We start from the raw sequence: 17,340 nt of genomic DNA, 5'->3' as shown, positions 1-17,340 counted from the left end.
CTCACCAAACGAGAAGTAGCGCACAAGGAGGTAACTACAATGATTTTGTGCAAGGGGAATCAAGAGGGGCCTTATGGATTGGGTTGACAAGTGTTTAAGGGTGGGCTTCTAGAGTGTTGACGCTCATCTCGACAAGGAATATTATTTAACTAATATTATCATTAATTATCTAAATTTCTTGAGATGTCCAACCTCTACTACACACGTAGTAATAAACTATCTAAAAACATTTACGATTTTCCTATTAATTAGGAAATAACTTCAACACAAGGGAAATGAAAAGGGAAATAAGGATGATAAAATTACTTGGCGTAGAAACGTGACTATAAATGCCAAAAAATATTGTTTTAACGATTACAATAAATGGTAGGTCTCTCAACAAGTTTATTGGGAAACTATTTTATAATTAAAAGAAAAAATAGTACTCTAGGAAGTAAAATAGGTACAAATCATAATTAAAGATAAAATGGGTACACATATTATATAAATTAGTACGAAATTATTATGTCACGATCAACAACAAAAGAGTCATGAAATATAAATAAATGGGTACAGAAGAGACCGTTCTCAAAAGTTTTAGATAAACGTTATTTGTTATGTATAAACTTTTTATTTACTGTAGAGTATATATTAAAAAAAATAACACATGGGTACTTGAGTAGTATTGTAACAACCCGGATTATAAAACAAAGGAAAAACGTATATTGTAAGAATTATCAGAGTATAAGAATGATAAAAGGGTCAAGGTGGTGAAAACACCTGACCAATCCGGTTCGCTACTAAATCCAAAACCAAACTATTACATTATTCAAGGTTCTCAAAACATAAAAGAAAACTCCTAATTTATTATTCGTCTTACCCCTCGATGCATCCCAAACAACATCATCCAAACAGCAACGGGCATTCAACCTGAGAATGGGGGGTCGACAATCAGTCTGGAGTAACTAGATGCTCTCCCAGTCATGTTTACAACAATTGAATATAACCAACAATTATTAACAATTGAAATGCAAAACTAGTAAATATGTGAGACCATCTATACTCATGAAACTTGACAACAACTCACTACCAAAGCATGTTACGACGCATAACATAAACCACAATACGACATCATGCACATCATAGAACCATTATGACCACGTATCATGTGACCAAACCAACAACCTTCTAGAGTGTATAACAACTGCCTCTAGTCACAATCACAATGTATAAAGTGATTGCCGTTAGAGCGTACAACAACTGCCTCTAACTATCAGAGCGTATAACAACTGCCTCTGAACTGACAGAGCGTATAACAACTGCCTCCATCGGTGTGGACCGTATAACAACTGCATCCAAGGAACTAGGTTTAGTGTATAACGACTGCCTATATGTCTAAGACCTGGCCAGACTCTCGGTGTAATAACTGTACACCGAACAACACTCGGGGAACAGAGCGTATAACAACTGCCTCTATTACCCCCCCCCCCCCCCCCCGATTATAGACGATACACCAGACCCCGAAGGGTTCCATTAGTTATTCCGTTCGGTATATAATTGATACCTCACGTCATCTATACAACCAGCCCACAAACAATGCACAGTATAACTGACCATTCATACAAGTGAATAACATCACTATCAAATCATAGGATAATATAACTGACTATCCTACAACCACATGAACAAGAGTAATGAACAATGTATGCAACATAGCATTATATATTGACAACTGAACATCACATAACATATGAAACAAGTACCATGATCAATGTTATAGTAACCTTAACCATAACATGAACTTTGGATCCGAGGTTATAGTAACCTCGACTATAACTTCAACATATAACTTGAAGTTATACTTACCTCAACTATAACCTTGACATGAAACTCAAAGTTATACTAGTTCCAACTATAACCTTGAGCCATAATCTCAGAGTTACATTAGTTTCAGCTATAACCTTAACTCGTACTTTAAAGTTATAGTAGATTCAGCTATAACCTGGATTCATATTTCTAAGGTTATACCTGTTTCAGCCATAACTAGAGTAACGACCCAAAGTTTTACTAACTTCAGCTATAACACTCGAATCATCATCAAGGTTATACTAGCTATAGCTATAACTTTGGAGAGCACTCGTGGCCGCCTATCATGCCGCCACTAGAGTTCATGCGTAAACCCTAATTGCGCTCATGACACCCATAATTAACGCATAAGTAACATACGATATATAACTAAAACATTAAAACATATACAAACATGCGAAAACACAACTAATCATGATAATAAACAATCTAACATGTACCAATCATATAAATCAATCATTAAATCATATTAATAACATCAATTGGCATAAACACAATTAAAAGAGAAACACCTAGTTACCTTATTAAGCAAATAATCCTAAAGATCGTCTTCAATGATATAAACGTCCTCTCCAGGAGCAACTTCCATGCCTTCATTGTCGTTCCACACGTGCCAAAGAAGAACGAATCTAATAAATATACTAATTATATATATAAACTATAAAAACTATGAAAACAACACGAAAAGCATAAAACTTACAAGAAGATAGATAGATCCAAGGAATAGGATCGATCTATGCATGAAGAACGATGAAGAACGAAGGAAAAGAAAGGGTGGCACGAAACCCTAGGCGAGATTTTGCGCGGCACAAGGGAGAGAAAGAGAGAGGAGAGAAGTAGGTTTAGGGTTTTGTGAGAAATATAAGAAAAGAAAAGCAAGGGTTTGGTTTCCCTTCTTATTTATAGAAAAGCTCATGTGTTTATTCCAAGCTTAGACCCAAAACTCACCCATACACTCCAAAATCACGTGAGACTCGAGAAAAGAACGGGTCTTTACCGTTTTCGAACCCAACGAGCTTAAAAGACAAGAGATGGATATTTTCCAGGAAAATAAAATATGAAATATGGGAAAATAAAATAAAAGAAATATATTACGGAAATTAGAGGTGTTACAATCCAACCCCCTAAAACGAAGTTTCGTCCTCGAAACTTGATAAGAGAACTACCTCACTCTAAAAGATGCGGATGCTTCTCTCGCATAGATGTTTCGGTCTCCCAAGTCTCTTGCTCGAACTTCTGACTCCTCCACAGAACGCGAACCAAAGGTACAACCTTATTCCTTAGCCTCTTCTCCTGACGTTCCAAAATAGGAACAGGTCGTTCCTCATAAGTTAGTTTAGGCTCAACCTCGATAACATCAGCCTGTAGAACATGGGAATGATCACTGCGATAACGACGTAACTGCGACACATGGAAAACATCGTGACCCTTTGACAAGTTCGGAGGTAAAGCCAACATATAGGTTACCTCGCTAAGTCTCTCCAGCACCTCATAAGGTCCAATGTACATAGGACTAAGCTTGCCCTTAATCCTAAATTTCTTGACACCTTTCATCCGCGAAACCTGAAGGAAAACCTTATCACCAACCTCAAACTCAATCGGCCTACGCCGCATGTCTACATACGTCTTCTGTCGACCCTGGGCCGCCTTAAGCTTCTCACTGATCAACCTTACCTGCTCAATCGATTCTTAAGCTCACTGCCCAAAGCCAACTGCAACTTCTTCCAAAAATGAGAACAAAATCTCGGATCACGGTCGGAGATGATATCCTTAGGAACACCATGAAGACGAATGATCTTACGCTGATAAGCATTCGCTAGTTCCTCGAGACTCCAAGTCTCCTTCATCGGAATGAAATGCGCGACCTTAGTCAAACGATCAACCACGACCCAAATCCCATTCATTTCTCTCGGTGACCTCGGAAAACCCATGACAAAGTCCATCGAAATAGAATCCCATTTCTAGGTGGGAATATCCAAAGGTTGCGGTAGACCACCAGGTCTCTAATGTTCGAACTTGACCTTCTGACAGATCAGGCAACGGCTCACAAACTCGACGATCTCTTTCTTCATACCTGGCCACTAAAATCGTAACTTCATATCCTTGTACATCTTATCACCACCAGGATGAACCGAATAGGAAGTACTATGAGCCTCCTTGAGAATCTTACATTTTAAGACCTCACATCTAGTACACACCAACGACCTTGGAATCGCAGACCATCATCAGGTCCAACTTCTAAGTCTCTGGCGCGACCTTCGCTTATAGCGACTCGAACTCCTTCTAAGAATTTATCCTCTCTTTGCTTAACTCGGATCTCATGAAGGATCTCGGGTTCAGTAACCATCGCACTCAAATCTAAAGTACCAGGAAGAACTACCTCAAGGCTCATCTTTTGGAACTCTCGACTCAACTCATCAGGTAACACCAACACAGATCTCATAGCATGGCATACCTTGCGACTCAAAACATCGGCAACTACGTTTGCCTTCCCCTCATGATACTGCAGCTCAACCTTGTAGCCGCTAAGCAGCTCCAACCAATGTCTCTGCCTCATGTTAAGATCCCTCTGAGTGAAGATATACTTCAAGCTCTTATGATCCGTATAAATGTTGCAAGAGACTCCATAAAGGTAGTGTCGCCACAGCTTAAGTGCAAACACCATTGCTGCTAACTCAAGATCGTGAGTTGGTTCATCTCATGAAGTTTCAACTGACGGGAAGTATAAGCCACAACCTTACCCTTCTGCATCAAGACACAACCCAAACCAAACTTTGATGCATCGTAAAAGACATCGAACACAACGCCCTCTTCTGGTAGAGTCAACACAGGAGAGGTAGTCAACCTCTTCTTCAACTCCTGGAAAGAGGCTTCACAAGCCTCAGTCCAAATGAACTTGGATTCCTTCTTCAATAACCGAGTCATCGGTCTCGCGATCTTAGAGAAGTCATGCACAAACCGACGGTAATACCCAGCTAGTCCAAGGAAACTCCGAACCTTGTTCACATTCTTTGGACTGTCCCACTCGTCAACAGCTCGAATCTTCAACGGATCAACCATAACTGCATCGCCAGATATCACATGACCCAAGAAGGTAACTTCCCTTAGCCAAAACTCGCACTTAGAGAACTTAGCGTACTACTTCTGCTTACACAAAGTCTCCAAAATCACACGAAGATAACTCTCGTGTTCAGCCTCATCTCTCGAGTAAATCAGTATGTCGTCTATGAACACCACGACACACTTATCCAAATACTCGGTGAAAGTGCGGTTCATCTGATCCATGAAAATAGCAGGTGCATTCGTCAACCCAAACGGCATCACCACGAACTCATAGTGGCCATACCTCGAACGAAAAGCAGTTTTAGGAATATCCTCTTTCCTAACTGGGATCTGATGGTAACCAGAGCTCAGATCCATCTTCGGGAGCATAATAGCACCATGGAGCTGATCAAACAAGTCCTTGATCCTCAGCAAAGGATATTTTTTCTTGATAGTAACCATGTTCAGCTCACGGTAGTTGATGCACAACCACATACTACCATCCTTCTTTTTTACGAACAAAACAGGAGCACCCCACAACGAAGCACTCAGTCGGAAAAAAACCCTTATCGATCATCTCCTCAAGCTGCTTCTTGAGTTCCTATAACTCAGCTGGTGCCATACGATATGGAGCTTTCGAAATGGGACCAGTTCCAAGCAACACACTACAAAAAAAGGTTCCATAGCGACGGAGACATTGTGATGGATACATAAGCCGTAGCAAAGAAAATCCTCCGACAGGCCTTGTGACGGTTCCCACATTCTGCGACGGCTCTGCGACGGAATTTCCATAGCAGCTAAATCTCCCAGACCTTGCAATTTTTTGACATGGCGGGAAGACTTGCGACGGAAATTCCGTCGCAATAATAAAATAATGATCCGTTGCGACGGAATTTTCGTCGCCATAATAAAATATTATTTTTTCTGCAACGGAAATTCCGTCGCAGGCTTTTTTTAATACCAGGATTTACAGGTCACCAGATAAAATATTATTTTAAGCTTGCGATGGAATTTCCGTTGCAGGTTTTTTTTATACATGGGTTTAGCTCCCCGTCTCCCTCATATCTCCCCTCAATTATTTCGACTCATTATTTCAAAACCCCGAAATTTTCGCCCTGCCGTCGCCGCCGCCACTCATACCACCACCAATCCGACCACCACCCTTCACCCCGCCGTCGCTCCACTCTCTCCCCTCTCCTTTCTTCTTTTCCCTTTCCTCTTTCCCCTTTCCCCTTTCCCCTTTCCCCTTTATCCTTTCCCTTTTTCCTTTTCCCTTTTCTCATCTTGGTGACACCGCTGCCCTGCCGCCGATCTGCTGCCGTCACCGCCCTCCTCCCTCCTCTTGCTTCCTTGTCTCAATTAATACAAGGTTTGTTTAGTTTATATGATTATTTTGATTAATTAGGGTTGTTTTATGGTTATTATTTTAATTAATTATGGTTAGTTTGTTTAGTTTATATTTAGGATTATTAGAATAATTTAGTTTAATTAAAAGCCAATTTAGGATGTTTAGGATTATTAGGGTAGATTAGTTTAGTTAAAAGCCAATTTAGGATGTTTAAACCAATTTTAGGATGCTTAGTTAAATTAAGTTTAGGATTATTAGAATAATTTAGTTTAATTAAAAGCCAATTTAGGATGTTTAGGACTATTAGGGTAGTTTAGTTTAGTTTAGTTTATAGCCAATTTAGGATGTTTAAAACAATTTTAGGATGCTTAGTTTAATTAAGTTTAGGATTATTAGAATAATTTAGTTTAATTAAAAGTCAATTTAGGATGTTTAGGATTATTAGGGTAGTCTAGTTTAGTTAAAAGCCAATTTAGGATGTTTAAACCAATTTTAGTATGCTTACTTTACTTTTGCTTAGTTTTATATGGTTTATTAGTAAGCATTAAGTTTGTTTTGATAAGTTGTGTACATTTACTTATGAACTAAATTGTGTCATGTGTATTTTTTTTTACAAATATTAATTCATCCTATGCTTGTGTTGTCGTGAAATCATAATGTTTTGTATCTGTGATTGTTAATATATTTTTGACCTAGTACCCATTCAGGGATTACACATTAGGTGTAATTCTTGAATAGTCCCCGTTTTGGGACTGTATTTGAATCTTTTATGCCATTTAGGTGGTAAATACTCATTTTTTTCTTGATTTTTAGGAGACAAAATTTGGTTGACATTTCCTTTAATGTTCTCTGAATACATATGTAGAGTGAGAATTCAGTCTATATAATGTATTTGGAGAACTGTAAGGAAGTGCTGCTGAATTTTTATCTCATTACAATCAAGAAGAAAAATTAGTATTTACTAATGGTATGAAAGATTCAAAGATGGGTTTAAGTTGGAGAGATAAGGACCCCAATACATAATGTATTTTTTTGCAGGTTGTTGTTGTTGTTATTGCTCTTGTTGTTGTTGTTGTTGTTATTGTTGTTGTTGTTGGTGGTGGCGGTGTTGTTGTTGTTGTTGTTGTTGTTGTCATCCTAAGAATATGGATATGAAAGTTGTTACCATTTTTATTAATAACTGTTATTTGCCAACATATATGTAGATTCGCAATGAAGAGATTAGAACGAAACTGGATGTATGAAAGGTTGGATTCCAATAAAAAATTAAGGAAGGAATTCGTAATAGGGGTTGATAAATTCATTGATTATGTTAAGCAACAAGACGAATTCATTATAAGTAAAGGAATTAGGTGTCCATGTACTAAGTGCAAAAATAAAAATGTATTTAGTTGAACAAGAAGTACGAAAACACCTTGGTCTAAAGGGTTTTTGTGACAACTATTATGATTGGGTGTGTGACGGAGAGAAATACCCCGTTGAGGAAGAGGAAATGGCAATGCCTTCTGACAATCCTTATAGGGATATGGTAGAGGATGCGATGCGTGATAGCATTGATCAAATTAGGGAAGAAGCTCTTAATGCCGAGGTGGTTGATGAATCTCCAAATCCCAATGTATTAGCCTTTTTTCAAATGTTAAAACATGCCGAGCAACCTGTCTAGGAGGGATGTCGCCTCTCATTGCTACAGTCAGTTGCAAGGGTTGTCACTCTAAAATGTGAATTCAACTTAGCCCTTAGATGTGTAGATGGTTTCACATCATTTATGGGAGACCTTTGATGTGACCATAATTAGAGCATATTTAGTCCCCGAATTAGCCTTGTTCCCATGCTTTTTAGTGCATATTTGGGTCATTTATTGTCTTTAGTTCTTTGTTTTGCATATTCTTTGAGGTTTTGTGTCCTTGGTAGGAAAGGAGTGCAAACCTTGCATTTTCATGGCAAAATGAAGCTAAATTGATCGAATTCAATGACCAAGCATCAAGGAGAGACAAGATTAGAAGGCATTTGTACATACTATAGTAGATGGGCAATGATGAGAAAATATCCTTGCATCCCCGAAGAAATCCTCAAGGATTTTATGAAGAAAAAGGAAGAAAAGAAGAAGGAACGAGACTACCTAACAATTCGTGCGTCTTCCCCTGAAGACGCCCGTCCACCACCCACAACCCGTGCGTCTTCCTCAGCTGGACGCCCGGGCAAAAGCTCCAGAAGACGCCCGTCCAGAAGCTGCCAAATCCGCCCGTCCCGTGCTAAAGACGCCCGGATTCCCAGACAGTCCCATTTCGTCTTCTACAAGCTTCAAGGAAGGATGCACATCTTTTTCTAGAGACCGGAGTCCCATTTCGTTATAATCCTTCTAGTTAAAGGGAAGTATACAGATTATTTCCCACAAGTGGTATCAGAGCCATAGGCCATGATTTTAATCTTGATGATTTTCATAAATTTGTATGTGAACAATAGGATTTTCGAAAAAAAAAAATTTAGGGTTTCGGATTTTTTTTAGGGTTCGAAAAAAAAAAATTGTGCCGTTTTTCCTGCCGTTTTTTCTTTTAGTTTGATGATATTTTTCCACTTTATTTTTCATATTATAGTTTATAATCAGTTAAAATTGTCATATGAAGAATTGGTAGTTTTTGATTTAATGCAGATTAAGTTAAAATTAAATGGAATCGTCATGTTTACGATAAAAAGATTGTTTTTGCTATATAGTTTTTGGCATATGAATTAATCATGTTCATTATTTCATATGCTAATCATGTTCTAATAGTAAAGGTAAACAATTTAGTCATCAAATTTTGTTTTAGGGCACTTTGCCGCAAAAGAAAAAGAAAAAAAAAGGAGGGACGGTTTTAGGGTTTGCCGTAGAGAACAGAAAAAAAAAAATTTGTTTTTGTTTTTTTTGGTAAACCGAGATAAAAAATAAAAAATAAAAAAAGAAAGTTTTTTTCTTGTTTTTTTTGCCATATTGCCGATAGAAAAATATGGAAAGTTTTCTTTTTCCTTTTGTTTTTCCTAAATTGCCGGAAAAAAAAGGCTATTTTTCAGCCGTGTAGGACCTGGAATTATAAAAAAAAAAAAAAAAAAAAAAATTTTTTTTTTCAACCGAGACCATTCGAATATTGGTTTTTGTTTTTTTTTTTTATTTTGGCCAATTAGTTATTGTGAATCGGTTCACAATTTAAAGATACCGAGTTATTTTAAAGCGGTTTAAAATTTTGACGGATAGAATTCATATTACAAGTTTAATATGGATTGAGAATGAAATTAATGTGATTAAATTGCGGAATTGTCACTTAATTTAATTTAAATAGGTGGTTTGGATAAATTAATCAACATAATTAATGTATTGTGTTATGTATGTTTAATTTATTTTAGTTGATGCTTTTAATTTTGTTGAATGAATCGGATGAATGAATTTTATTTACGTATTTATTTTTGCAATCGGTTGTAATTTGTAATACTTAGTGTGGCCTTAGTCAAATTATGTTTTCGTAATGAAGGAAACATGATTTCTTATGTAATTATGAGATCTCGAATCTCCTTTATTTTAGTTTTGGGTTTTGAAATTAGAATGTAATAAATAGGTCAATTATGTAATTTTATTTATTGTAATTTCAAAGAAGACTAAAGATGAAGATTCAAGCTCACTCCCGCTACATGGATCAAGATGGAACATCAAGACAAGCTTCTCGGGTCCAAGGATGGATTCCAAACTTGTATTTATTGTTCATTTTGATAGGATAGGCCACACTAGGACTTTTACTATTTTTTTTACGTTTTTCATTATTATTGCGTTTCATTCACATGTTAGTAATTGCATCATTTTCCGCCTAAAACCAAACCACCTACTACTAAAATGCATGAAAATTGACTCATATAGGTTGTATGTTAGTTTTCATTGACATGCAGATGTCACAGACTTTAAGCCATCACTTTAGTTTAATCATTCTCGCATGCTAGATTATAGTTCACTTAAAATGAATTTAAATAAAGTTGATGGGATCTTCCTCTAAAACGGAAATTGAGATTAGTCTTTATAAGGGCAAACATCTATGAATCCCTTCTTCATCGGTAGGCCTAATATGACCCCTTCTACGTTGGGTAAGTAGTTGTGTTGACTTAGTTTACCTCAACATCATAGTCTGAAGAGTTTCTCGTGATTATGATGGACTAAAGATAGTATTTACAGAAATTTATCGACCAAGAATTCTAACGGTAGAATTAGCTAAAAGGTTAGCTTATCAATTTATAGAGAATTGAGTCTTGGGGTCATTTATATAATTCTTGAGGGAGGTCAATTGTATAAATGTTTTGAGTCTTCGCGTTATGACATTAGTTCGTAGACTTAAAAGAAAAACGATGCACATGCTTATTATTTTATTCTTCTTTCACAGTGTGGAACACGTTTATTATCAATAATACTGTTACAACAAATGGCTGGAAATAACGCAATCCCAATGCCTAGTGCCACACTAGATCGTTCGTCCTGGCTTAAAATGTTCATGGACCAAATGAATCAGTCCACTCGATCAAGAATGATGGGTCCAATTTTATGGACCGGGAGGCGGCACTACGGAATGTCGCCATCGCGACGGTAAGCTCGGGTATTTAATCGAGCCAATACCGGTCAACCCAGGCCCAAATGCAGAAGTCAACGAGTCACTCGCTTATAGTGATTTCGTTATGGAAGCGGGTGCGATAAAGAACGTACTCATCTTTGCAATGGAAACCAATTTGCAGAGACGCTTCATTGTCCAAGGTGCAAACAAGATTTTCACCACGCTCACTAACGAGTTCTCAAAGGCACCGAGAATCGTTACATATGAGCATACCTGTCGCTTCTTTGATGCGAAACTCCAGAAGGGCCAACCGGTTAGCCCACACATTCTTCACATGATTGAGAATGTCAAGAAGCTGGAGGCATCGAATTGTAAAATCGGTGAGAGCATTGTCATTGACCGAATGCTTCATTCTCTTCACGATGGTTTTGCCCTTTTCGGGCGAACTACTACATGAATGACTTGAAAAAGAGTCCTCATGAGCTACACTCCCTTCTCGTACGGACCGAGAAGGATATGAAATTGAGTGGGAGCATGAAGCGGGATGTTCTCACGATTTACAACAAAGGTAAAGGTAAGGGCAAGGCTCATGGCGACCTAGCTGTAGGTAAGCCAAAGTTTAAGAAGCCAGGAAACGGTAAGAGTGCGCCTGGTGAGACTAGTGGCTCACAGAGCAAGACAAAGAGCAAGGGCGGTGACATAGAGTGCCACCATTGTCACAAGATCGGACATTGGAGTAGGAAGCTGTCCCGTCTACCGTGAGGACATCAAGGCAGCCGCGTCGTTCTGTTGGTATGTCATCTTATATTCATATGATTGAGATTAACCATGCAATTTTCGGAACTTGAGTACTAGATCTTGGTTGTGGTTCTCATCTGTGTAATCATTTGCGGGGCCTAAAGAACATCATACCTCTCGAAAAAGGTGATGTGGACTTGCGAGTCGGGAATGGAGCACGAGTTGTTCTTTGCCTCGAAGGGGACATATGTAATCCAACTCCCTAGTGGTTTTGAGTTATCTTTAAATAATCGCTACTATGTACCCAGTTTATCTAAGAATATTATTTTGTTTCCGTACTTGCTAAAGACGGTTTTACATTTTCAATAAAGAATAATAGTTGTATTTTCTCTTTTAATGAAATGATTTATGGCAAAAGATTTCCATGAATGGAATTTATATCTTAGATCAAACCACGGAAGTATTACACATGAATAATAAGAAATTAAAGGTTGGTGACAAAGATCAAACCTATCTATGGCATTGTCGAATGGGACACATAAATGAGAAACGCGTGAAGAAACTCGTCGATAATGGGACTATTCCCGCATTCGGATTTTCTACATATGGCACGTGTGAATCATGTCTCATTGGCAAGATGACTCGAATTTCCTTCAAAGGTGTTGGAATGCGCGCTAGTGACCTATTAGGACTCATACATACGGACGTATGTGGACCTATGTCAATTACCGCTAGAGATGGCTATAGATATTTTATCACTTTTATGGACGATTTGAGTAGATACGGATATGTCTACTTAATGAAGCATAAAAGTGAGTCCTTTGAGAAATTCAAGGAATACCAGAATAGGGTACAGAACCAACTAGGTAGAAAGATTAAAGCACTCCGTTCAGATCGGGGTGGCGAATATCTTTCAAATGAGTTTGATCAACACCTGAAAGACTGTGGAATCGTTTTTGTAACACCCCAAGTTATTGAGAGTAAGGTTGTCCCACATCGGGGAATCGAGGAGGTTGTGATATGTTTATAAGGGATTCTACCCACCACTTAGTAACAAGGCCTTGTGCTTTTGGGCTTAAGTGAGGACAAGTAATGGGCCCAAAGGTACATATCCCATCTTATTGGGTTGTGTTACGACCGTGGTGAGTCGGGTTGTTATAAATGGTATCAGAGCAACCCTGCGACCGTGTGGTGAGCCTATGGTCGGGAGTACCCGGGTCACACACCTAGCGGGGGAGGATTCTGGGCTTGGCTGCGGTCAAGTTGGAGGCACAACGAGAACGTTGTGTTCTTTAAGTGGGAGAGATTGTAACACCCCAAGTTATTGAGAATAAGGTTGTCCCACATCGGGGAATCGAGGAGGTTGTGATATGTTTATAAGGGATTCCACCCACCACTTAGTAACAAGGCCTTGTGCTTTTGGGCTTAAGTGAGGACAAGTAATGGGCCCAAAGGTACATATCCCATCTTATTGGGTTGTGTTACGACCGTGGTGGGCCGGGTTGTTATAGTTTTGCGGTTAACTCCACCTGGAACACCTCAATTGAATGGTGTGACCAAACGGAGAAATCGAACCTTACTTGATATGGTTCGATCCATGATGAGTCACACAGTAGTGCCTGATTCATTACGAGGTTATGCTCTTTTGTCAGCCGCTCTTATACTTAACCGAAGTCCGTCTAAAGCTGTCAACAAGACTCCATATGAAATGTGGAAGGGAACGGTCCCTAATTTGTCCTTTATTCGGGTTTGGGGCTGCGAGGCTTATGTCAAGTGGAGACACGAGGATAAGCTCGGCCCGCGATCGGTCAAGACATACTTTATAGGTTATCCAAAAGGAACATTTGGTCATTACTTCTATTCGCCTACCGAACATCGAGTTTTTGTTGCGGCTAGTGCGACGTTCTTAGAGAAAGAATTTCTCGAGAACAAGACGAGTAATAGAACCTTCGAGTGTCGGAGATTCGGAACCAACAACCGAGGAACAGATGGAGGAAGCTGTACCTCCAACTGATGATACGGTTAATATTCCTGAGGAACCTAGGAGGTCGGGTAGAGACTCTCATCCTCCGGACAGATACATTGGTATGGTCGAGGAGAATGACGTTTTACTTTTGGAAAGTAATGAACCCGCAACCTATAAAGGTGCTATGGCCTGTTCCGACTCAAAGCTATGGCTTGAAGGCATGCAATCCGAGATGGACTCCATGTATGAGAATAACGTATGGGATCTAGTTGATTTACCTAATAAGGTAAAACCTCTACAGTGCAAATGGCTTTACAAAATAAAGCGTTCTGTAGACGCGCAACCAGATACCTATAAGGCACGACTTGTGGCAAAAGGTTTCACTCAAGTGCAAGGATTGCATTATGATGAGATTTTTGCACCTGTAGTCATGTTACGTTCCATTCGGATAATCTTAGCGATTGCTGCATTTCATGATTATGAGATTTGACAAATGGATGTGAAAACCGCCTTCTTAAACGGTTATTTGGAGGAAGAGTTGTACATGGTGCAACCTGAAGGTTTCATAGATCCTAAGCATCCTAAGAAAGTATGCAAGCTTAAGCGTTCCATTTATGGACTTAAGCAAGCTTCTCGGAGTTGGAATCATCGTTTCGACCAAGTGATAAAAGAGTATGGTTTCACTCGATCGGTCGAGGAACCATGCTTATATATCAAGTCGAGTGGGAGCAAGATTGTATTCTTGATATTGTATGTCGATGACATACTCTTGATTGGGAATGACATTCCTCTCCTATCTTCGGTTAAAGAATGGTTGAAGAACCATTTCCAGATGAAAGATCTGGGTGAGGCACAACGTATTTTGGGAATCCGTATCTACCGAGATAGATCACGACGGACGTTATCACGTAGTCAGGAGTCTTATTTGGATAAGGTTCTTGAGAGGTTCAGCATGACGAACTCCAAGAAGGGAAACCTTCCTATGACGACTGGGATGAAGTTGAGCAAGTCTCAGTCACCCACGACGGCTGAAGGGATAGAGCGCATGAGTCGTGTTCCTTTTGCATCTACAATAGGATCGATCATGTATGTCATGATATGCACACGTCCAGACGTGGCATATGCATTGAGTATGACGAGTTGGTACCAAAAGACTCCAGGTGAAACACACTGGATAACAGTCAAAAATATCCTCAAGTACCTACGGAGGACTAAGGATTGGGTATTGACTTATGGAGGCGATACTAAGCTATGCGCAACCGGTTACGCAGATGCTAGCTTCCAAACGGATCGAGATGATTCAAAATCTCAGTCCGAGTTCGTCTTCACTCTTAATGGTGCTGCGGTCAGCTGGAAGAGTTCCAAACAGAGTGTTGTAGCAGATTCTACTACTGAATCCGAGTACTATGCCGCTTCGGAGGCAGCAAAGGAAGCGATATGGATGCGTCAATTCTTACAAGGGCTTTCGGTAGTTCCTAGTTCGAATGACCCGATCACCATCTATTGTGACAATAGAGGTGCCATCTTCCAGGCTAAGGAGCCAAAGTCTTGCAACAAATCTAGACATGTACTTCAGAAGGCTCACCTGATCCGTGATTACGTGGAGCAAGAAGAGATAGTGATTGACAAGATTGCGACGGATGATAACATCGCAGATCCTCTCACCAAACCGTTGAATTATGATAAGCATGTAGGGCATGTTAACTCCATGGGAATTAAACATGTTCCTGAGTTGTAGTACTTGATTATGGATTTGATACATTATCTTTTTCATATACTATTTATAACTTCATCGTTTTATATATATAATATTTTGTTTTTCATGTGGATTGTACTGACAACATTGAACGCCACAAAGTGAACTGAATTACATTATATTTGTTTTGGTCCGTAATCGCCAATGTGAGCTGATAACTCCGGCTATTATATTGTGCAGTCGATTGATGGTGGGTTCAATGAGCCATAAGTTAAACGGTTGACTAATCGATCACAGATACGAGATTATGACGATACCTCGTAGGACAACTTTTTGTGACAACCTAATGGATTCCTAAATGTTTAATAACATTCGGTGCCAGGTCGTGGATAGGACATCCATTGTGTTCCTAGAGTCGATTCTTTTGACTATCAACTGTCTCTTGAGATTAAGGCAGTTTTTGGGTGACTTTGGTTTCTTTCTCACGGTCTACCGTAACTGGGGCTAAGTAGCTTTTTTCTGGGTCATTTAATACTGCGCTTACATCTGCAGGATTCGAGTTGAGCAAAATATCCAACCCTTATCAGGTATAGTTATTTCTCGGGGCCACTCGAGGAGTTGTAACTGAAATGCATGGCCATGCTCGAATGTTGATTCGTTTATCAGTTAAGTTACTCTCTAGTCGGGGAAACCACTCTTGATATTGATCGCTTGTAAAATACGACCTTTGTGAATGCGGATTTGCAAATTGTTTTACATTGAGTGGGAGAAATTTTATAGGATATGAGAATCGGTTATCGCACATACACTTGTGAGGACAAGTGGGAGTTTGTTGGAGCTTGTGTCCTCCACAAATTAGTGTGATAACATTTGTAAATCTCTTACAGGTTCACAAGGGTATACTTCGTATATTTAATCAGTTGATTAACGTTTACCTAATAACGGTTGGCTTGCTAGAAAGTTTGACGTTATTATCATACAGATGGCAGTGATCAACTGGTCCCTAAAGGTCACACCTATAGGATGTGTTTGAGAAATGTGGTTATAGAAATATAATCACATTGATGCCCAAAATGACTAAAAAGTTAGTCGATGTGTTGATGAGATAATTATTTAATGAAAATTAAATAATATTAGTTGAGACGAATTAACTGTCAATTCGTAAATTAAATATAAATTAAATATAATAAGTTATATTTAATTAAATGTATATAATGTTAGCTTTGACGAATTAATCTGTTAATTCAAAATTAAATATAATCAGTTGTATTTAATATCAACAAGTTGAATGTGTCATAGTGGTAATAGTGAGGGTACACATACCAAGAGGTCATGGGTTCGATCCTCACAAGATGACAATTCAATACATATTATATATTTTTGGAAAGACCAAAATAATGATTATACACTCCTTATTTCGGTTTACTTGGCCGAAAATTAGGAGAGTTTTTACTTTCCTAATTGACTCCAAGTTTCGGTCTGTATAAAAAGAAAGGTAGATAATTATTTCTACCCTAATGCTTTTTCTTGACCTTGCCTCCTCTCTCTCATCACAAAACACAAAAACAACTAAATTTTATAGAAAATTTTAGATTGATTTCTAGCATAATCAAAGGGCATATCTCATATCGTCTTGGGTGAAACTAATAGGCGAATATCAATTTTGATATTGTTCTTAGGCCATATTTGCTAGGACCGAAGGTTAATTCTAAATCCTTATACTTTGTTTAAGTATTTTGTTTATGACCTTTAATCATCATTGTTAAAATTCGTTATAATCCTTCTAGTTAAAGGGAAGTATACAGATTATTTCCAACAATAACAAGGAAAGTAAACAAGCAAGATGAATTGAAGGGTTGTAAACAATTGATAAAAAGCACTAGGGTATCATGGGGTCATAGGGGATTCATGGGAATTGATCATACAAACATGTTCTCAAATTATAAGCAAGCAATTATTGTTGTGATGGATTGAGTTGGGTTATATCTTACAATCCTAGGAAAGTTTGGGTCCCGGAGCCGAATCGATTAGATTGTACAACACCTACAAGTCGACTTAGTCTTCCCTACTCAACAACATGCATGGTCTAACGAGACTCGAGTTGGTTTGTGTCTTACAAGTCTCATTGAAAAGATAGGTGATG

This window comes from Silene latifolia, chromosome 2 (assembly GCF_048544455.1).
Source record: "Silene latifolia isolate original U9 population chromosome 2, ASM4854445v1, whole genome shotgun sequence".
Taxonomy (NCBI): Eukaryota; Viridiplantae; Streptophyta; class Magnoliopsida; order Caryophyllales; family Caryophyllaceae; genus Silene; species Silene latifolia.
This window is presented reverse-complemented; position numbering follows the sequence as displayed.